Here is a 6,180-nt window from a genome sequence, read left to right as displayed (position 1 = left end):
TATTTAGTTTAAATCAAGTAAAGGCCATAGGCATCCAAAACTAAATTCCTAGACTATTTGATCTATGATCAAATATCATGAAATTGTCATTGCCATTAATACATCTCCCTGATCTATATTTTAACATCATCACTCCATCTATGCATAATCTTGGTAGATGGTCATTTGTCCAACAAATATAAAATCTCCATTCTCATCTCTATCTTCCCAAGATCATTAAACTCTTTTGTTAAGGAATTCTTGGCCTCAACTCTCATTTTTCAAATCTGAAGGTTCCCTCCTTGTTACATAAAACCCTAAACCCCCATCTCCTCTCCTTTTGACTTCCAAAATATTTCTAGGTTTTTATCAAACTACTTTCAAAAGATTTTCTCTTTTAAAAGTGGGAAATGTTACTGATATGTTTGATAATATCATTTTCCATTCAAAAAATTATTTCTAGAAAACTATTTCCCTATTTACAAAATGCATGTTAATGGTGTATATGCCATTTCTTTCACTTTTTATTATCAAATAGTTATAATGAAAAATTACTATGCATTCATGCACATAAAGTATTTCTTTAACTCAAAATATTATCTTGCTCTTATCAAATTTGTTTCAAATCTAATTTATTCGAATTTCATTCAAATTTGAGCCAACTCAGAGGTAGTGATCAAAACAACTACAAATAGAATCCACATTTAAAGCGTATCAGCTATAGCTTAAACACACCTCCCTGATCAATCTGCATTCATTAGTGCGCTGGTAAAAAAAAGGATATTCAAGGAACAAATACCAGCATGATCATTTGATCATTACTCTCTATTTTCATCTCTAAATCTCCATTTCTATCCGCCCCTCTCCAAATCTTTTGATTAGTATACAAGTATTCATCATCTCTCTCCTGCACCGAAGCAGCCACCATGGACGTCTACACCACCAAACTAGTACAATAGCCATTTTGGATTTTCCCGTTTGGAGAAGAATGCGGCTGGGCAAAGGTCTTGAGAGAATATGACGCTGCTCCTTTTATTTTATTTCCCTCCCTCACCAAGTTGAGTCTTCGACCGAGCCCTCTCCTGCAAGACTCTCTGACCCCTGTCTGGTCGAACCAAGGTCGTAGTTCACTTGTGCGTACTCGCCACCCCCAGTGCGCGGTGAGCACGTCACCATAGACTCGTTCGGCAATCCCTACTCCACGTTCCCTTTTGGTAGCTTCCGACCACGCAAGGTGATGCTGCACGGCTCCAGCATCTCTCCCATCGTATCTCAGCCTATTCGTCCGCCATCTAAGCATCGTCCTAGACGCTGCTTTCGACAAGACATTTCATCGAGCGCCCTCCCGACCCGAGTGTCCACTCGCGCGCCCACAACCCCCAAGCAACACCAGGGCAACGACTAAACTCCAAACCACTGCCCCACGCGCTCTGGCATGCCCCAGCCACGGCCCTTCTTTCTTGCCGCCTGCGCCGGCGTGCTTGTCCGTTCGTGGTCAGACAGGGAAACGTCTCCCCCGTGCCAGAACCGGCGCCCGGGATACGTCGCCTCACCTTTCGCTGCAACCTGCACACTCCCGAGGCCACTCCTGCACCTCACGCCGTCTCGCCGTCCTTGACCGCCCATGGTCACCAGACCAGTGTCATGCCAACGCGTTCCCGACAATACAGTGCTCTCCAGTCCCATCCAACGCTGCACACCTTGACGGCGTCGTGCTGTAGCACGATCTTAATGCCTATCTCCTCTTCTCGACCTTTCCTTGTCACCTTGTATCTATAGAGCAAATGCAGCAGCCCCCCGGACACCACTCCAGCCCGTGCACTGGAGGCTATTCCAGCAGGCGAGCATGCGAGCAGTGAGCTCCACACTCCTTGCCGTGCATGTTAGCACCGCCGTCCGGCCCTATCGCGCGTTAGCACGTCACCTCCATGGTCGACCAAGCCCCGCCGCACTACACCTCCGCCTCAGCTAAAAAGGGACCCCGAGTCCAGCTTTTCCTCTCTCACCACCTCACTTGCTCATCTCTCCCTCCCTCAGAACACTCCTCGGATGAAGCCCTGCTCCATCTCTCCCTCCCTTTTTGCGAGGAAAGCCGAAAGCAACGTACCGAAGTGCTCGCGAGGAGGTCATCTTCGTCAAGAACTGATCGTGGCACCTCCATCCCCATCATCGAGGAGCGTCGGGTGACCACCGTCGACGGAGCTCTGTCCGTGCGTGCGCGGCGGTCGCACATGCACGTGTACGCCGTCGTCCGGGAGCCTGCCGGCGAGTCCGAGACGACATGCAGGGTCTTCGCGCGACAGTCCCTCGTGAAGCCTCCGTCTTCCCTCTCTGCTCCTTATATCCTCCCTGACTTCTTGTCCCCTTTGCCCTTTCCCTGTATGGCTGTATACCTGATCTTGCATCGCACTCTCTCTCTCTCTGCCCAGGATCACGCCGGGAGGCCACCGTCGATGGAGACCGTCCGCGCCGTCACAGAGTTTCACACGGTCATGCCTGCTCGTCCGGGGCACTAGTGCAACTCGCCTCGAGTTCCGCCGCAGTTCTCCACGTCTTCCCCTTCGTCCCGAGCCCGGCAGCGTGCTCGCGCGCGACGTCACCGTCGCCTGGAGTTCGCCCACGCGTCCTAGCGACCAAGTGAAGCAGAGTAGCAGACGCACGCCGCCGCGCCGTCTTCCACGTCGCGGCCTTCGTCTCCGACCACCCCCCCTTGGTGAGCCTCGCCTCCCTTCGCGTCACTGCATGCGCGCGTCGCCGACTGAGCCGCGCAGCCTCCGCCGAATCCTTCAGCGGCGACCTCCATCATCTTCGAGCTTCGACCACCGCCGGTGAGAACCCCGTCTCCCTCCGTCGTAGCTATCACCGCGACGCTGACGTTCATTGGTAGTCCCCGAAGGACGCATCCAGGTAGCTTTCATTCGTAGCTATCACGATCCTGCCGCTGCATGCAAATGCATGGTGCATGGCCGCAGGTAGCAAAATGGGTCATCCCAGCACTGCGCTGAGCCAAGCGAGCCGGCGCTGATCCGCCTCGTCCCGGCCCTTCGGCCCGTTTCGTTTTTCTTATCTGGGAATAGAAATCCTGTGCTGCCAGATCTAGTTCAGGTTTAAATCCACCAAATATTATTTTGTAAATACCTAAATCAGCAGATCTAAAATTCCTAGAGTTTTCCATCATTGGGAACTGGTTTTAACCCCAGATTTGCTCTGCATCTCTCTCAGAAAATAAAGTGCGTGAGTCATGCAATAGCAATGTAAATTCAATAAAAAAAAATTTAGAGCACGTATACTTTTTTTTTAGCAAACTAAATTGTCTTGAATACCCCTCTGTATTCTCCGCCTTTTGGCATAAGTGAAAACGCACGTACCTTGCCAGTTTGCAAATGAACCAGAGGACCTTTTCTGCTCAAATCTGACTTGAGAAAATTATTGAGGGACATCAAAAATAGACTTTTCGCACGAAACCAATTTTATAAGAACCAGTATATCTTATTTATCAACTTATCCCGATAAAAATGTTTTATAAGCTTCTGAGAATATATTTAAATTTATTTACCAAAACTGAGCCCTAAACAGTAAATTAATTATTATAAATAATCTGTAAATCGAAATGGAGTGAATCCAATTTTTCTGGAATCCTTATTTAGTTGTCCATCCAGGGATGTACAGATTGTTTGCCTTAATTCATTTGTGTTCTGTGAGCCTAAAAGGGAAGCTAATTGTTCCTCGCTTTTGTAAAAATGGTTAAAGATATTATATATTTAAATTTGACACCAAACCACTTTAGAGTACTTCCCTGTGTCATTACCTACCTTGGCATACCAAGTTTAGGCCTTGGTGGTAAGAAGAGAGGAAGTGGATAATTTTAAGGTTCTTTCCTTTTATGAACAAATAAAATGGTTTTCTTGAGATAAAAAGTGCTAGAAAATAACTAGGGGTACTGTGCACTTATTAGTGCTTGGAATACCCACTGATTTCATTATAATAAATGTTGTTAGAATTTTTACTCTTGTACGGTTGTGTCTTGTATGGTGATTGTGTGTTCTTTTATTTTGCGACGATAGATACGAACGCCACTGATGAAGAAGAGAAGGATCATTTCGAGGATTTCGAAGAGAAAGTCCAGGGACACATTGCTAATCAAGGCAAGCCACCTCTTGATGCATACCTTATCCTAATTGTCTTACTCTTGCATTATTACAGGTTTTATAAATTGCATGCCTTTTATTTATTTATGTGAGTGGTTATATCCACTCGGAGTTTTATTAATCCACCCTTACGGGTGCTGCCCCTCGTTGATACCTACTGGACAATCTTGGTAGCGATTTGGTGCTTAACACCTTATCCTCTCTTTGTCGCCGCTTTTCAAATAAAGTTGGACTGTAGGTTGGGAGCCCTTTTGAAAAAGGAATTTGGAAAAAGGTTTTAAAGAAAATGAGTTCTTTGAAAACCTTGGAATGGGGCAACCCTGCCCAAGTGGAAATTTTTATGAAAAGGTTTTGAGAAAGATGGTGCTGAAGGAAAAATGAGGAACTTTTGTTTTCAAAAATCTTTGTTGACTGCGTACACAACCGGACCTAGCCAGTACAACCACATTACCCTTTAGTGGGACGGGGCGTAGCGTAGTAGTTTGTCTCGCCTTAGTCTGGGTCCTGCAAGTGTAAGGGGTAGTCCGAGCATGGACACCTATCGACCGGGCCTTCCCGACGTACTGGGACGCCTTTCCTTCTTTTCAGATGGCAGGGGTACAACCTATGAGCTCCCATTGAATAATGCCCTGCAGTTGGTCGCGGCATTCCGGAGGGTCGAGCTGGTCGGGGAATTTGCTACTCCTGGGTAAACGACCCCTCGGACTCTGGTGTTGGGAGGTACAACTCTAGGCGGCATGTCTTAGGCTAAGGCGAGCAAGTGAAAAACTGCGATCGGTTATCCGAACCTCGCGTTTTGACGCTTGGTGAACCAGGGATGATCCCGGCGGATTTATCGGATCTTGTGGGGAAAGTGTACAACCTCTGCAGAGTATAAATCTATTCGAATAGCCGTGTCCGCGGTTATGGACGTGGGAAAGACGGTGCGGAGTATCAAAGAAGGATTTTGTTTTATAAAAGAGTTTTTCCAAAGGGTTTGAAAAAGGATACCAGTGGGACTGGTGGAAAAGTACCTGGGAGGTACGGTGAAAAGTTGGAAAAGTTGTTTTGGCCATATGAGATGGCCAGGAAGGAAACTGGGTCACCCTTACCTATTAGTCTTCAAAAGAAAACTTGTTTTCAAAAAGGTTTTCAACAAAGATATAGAGGTGTCATATTCTCGAGAGAAACTATCTCTCACTCCTTGTAACCTTAGAATAGTGCTTGTTCCTTGCTACTGCCAAATTGCATATCCTTTACTTCTCTCTAAGGTGGTTTGCGAGTATAATTCATAATGTACTCATGGCTTTGTCCCTGGCTATTTACTTGGCCAGACTTGGTGGAATCCGACAGATGAAGAAGGAGTCGACGACATCTATGCGAGCTAGGAACGTTCTCCCAGTCAGTTGCCTAGGGTTATGGCATGACTTGGGCCATGCGAACGTTTCGTCTAAAGTATTTCTGCTGCATGATTGTTGATCTCCTGCCATTGCGGCTATTATGTAAATATTGGTCATGTGACCTGTTGTAATCCTTTTTATTCGGTACTGTAATGGATGATGTATTTGATATCAGTTCGGTTATGCTTTCACGACACACTGATCATGGGATAGTGAATGTGTATGCATAACGGGTGTTTTGGACAGCTAGTCCGGGGCCCCACACTTGCTGTAACAAAGGATTAGATGTATAGTGTGGATGATGATTGTTTGCAGAAAACAGTAGAACAAGTATTGCAGTAGATTGTATTCGATTAAAAGAATGGACCGGGGTCCACAGTTCACTAGAGGTGTCTCTCCCATAAGAATAAGCATGTTGGGTGAACAAATTACAGTTGGCCAATTGACAAATAGAGAGAGCATGACAATGCACATACATGATATGATGAGTATTGTGAGATTTAATTGGGCATTACGACAAAGTACATAGACCGCTATCCAGCATGCATCTATGCCTAAAAAGTCCACCTTCAGGTTATCATCCGAACCCCTTCCAGTATTAAGTTGCAAACAACAGACAATTGCATTAAGTATGGTGCGTAATGTAATCAATAACTACATCCTCAGACATAGCA

The 6,180-nt window shown here is 46.1% G+C and overlaps 1 long non-coding RNA gene across 1 annotated transcript; it reads left to right on the top strand.

The window, feature by feature from the left end:
- The first annotated feature begins 2,052 nt into the window (after positions 1–2,052).
- Positions 2,053–5,355, top strand: LOC127338571 (uncharacterized). The gene is made up of 3 exons (XR_011754201.1): positions 2,053–2,299; positions 2,409–2,807; positions 4,044–5,355. It is a non-coding gene; the product is annotated as an uncharacterized lncRNA (long non-coding RNA).
- The last annotated feature ends 825 nt before the right edge of the window (positions 5,356–6,180 follow it).

This window comes from Lolium perenne, chromosome 3 (genome assembly GCF_019359855.2).
Source record: "Lolium perenne isolate Kyuss_39 chromosome 3, Kyuss_2.0, whole genome shotgun sequence".
Taxonomy (NCBI): Eukaryota; Viridiplantae; Streptophyta; class Magnoliopsida; order Poales; family Poaceae; genus Lolium; species Lolium perenne.
The sequence above is the reverse complement of the archived record's forward strand: the minus strand, read 5'-3'. Positions and strand labels throughout refer to the sequence as shown.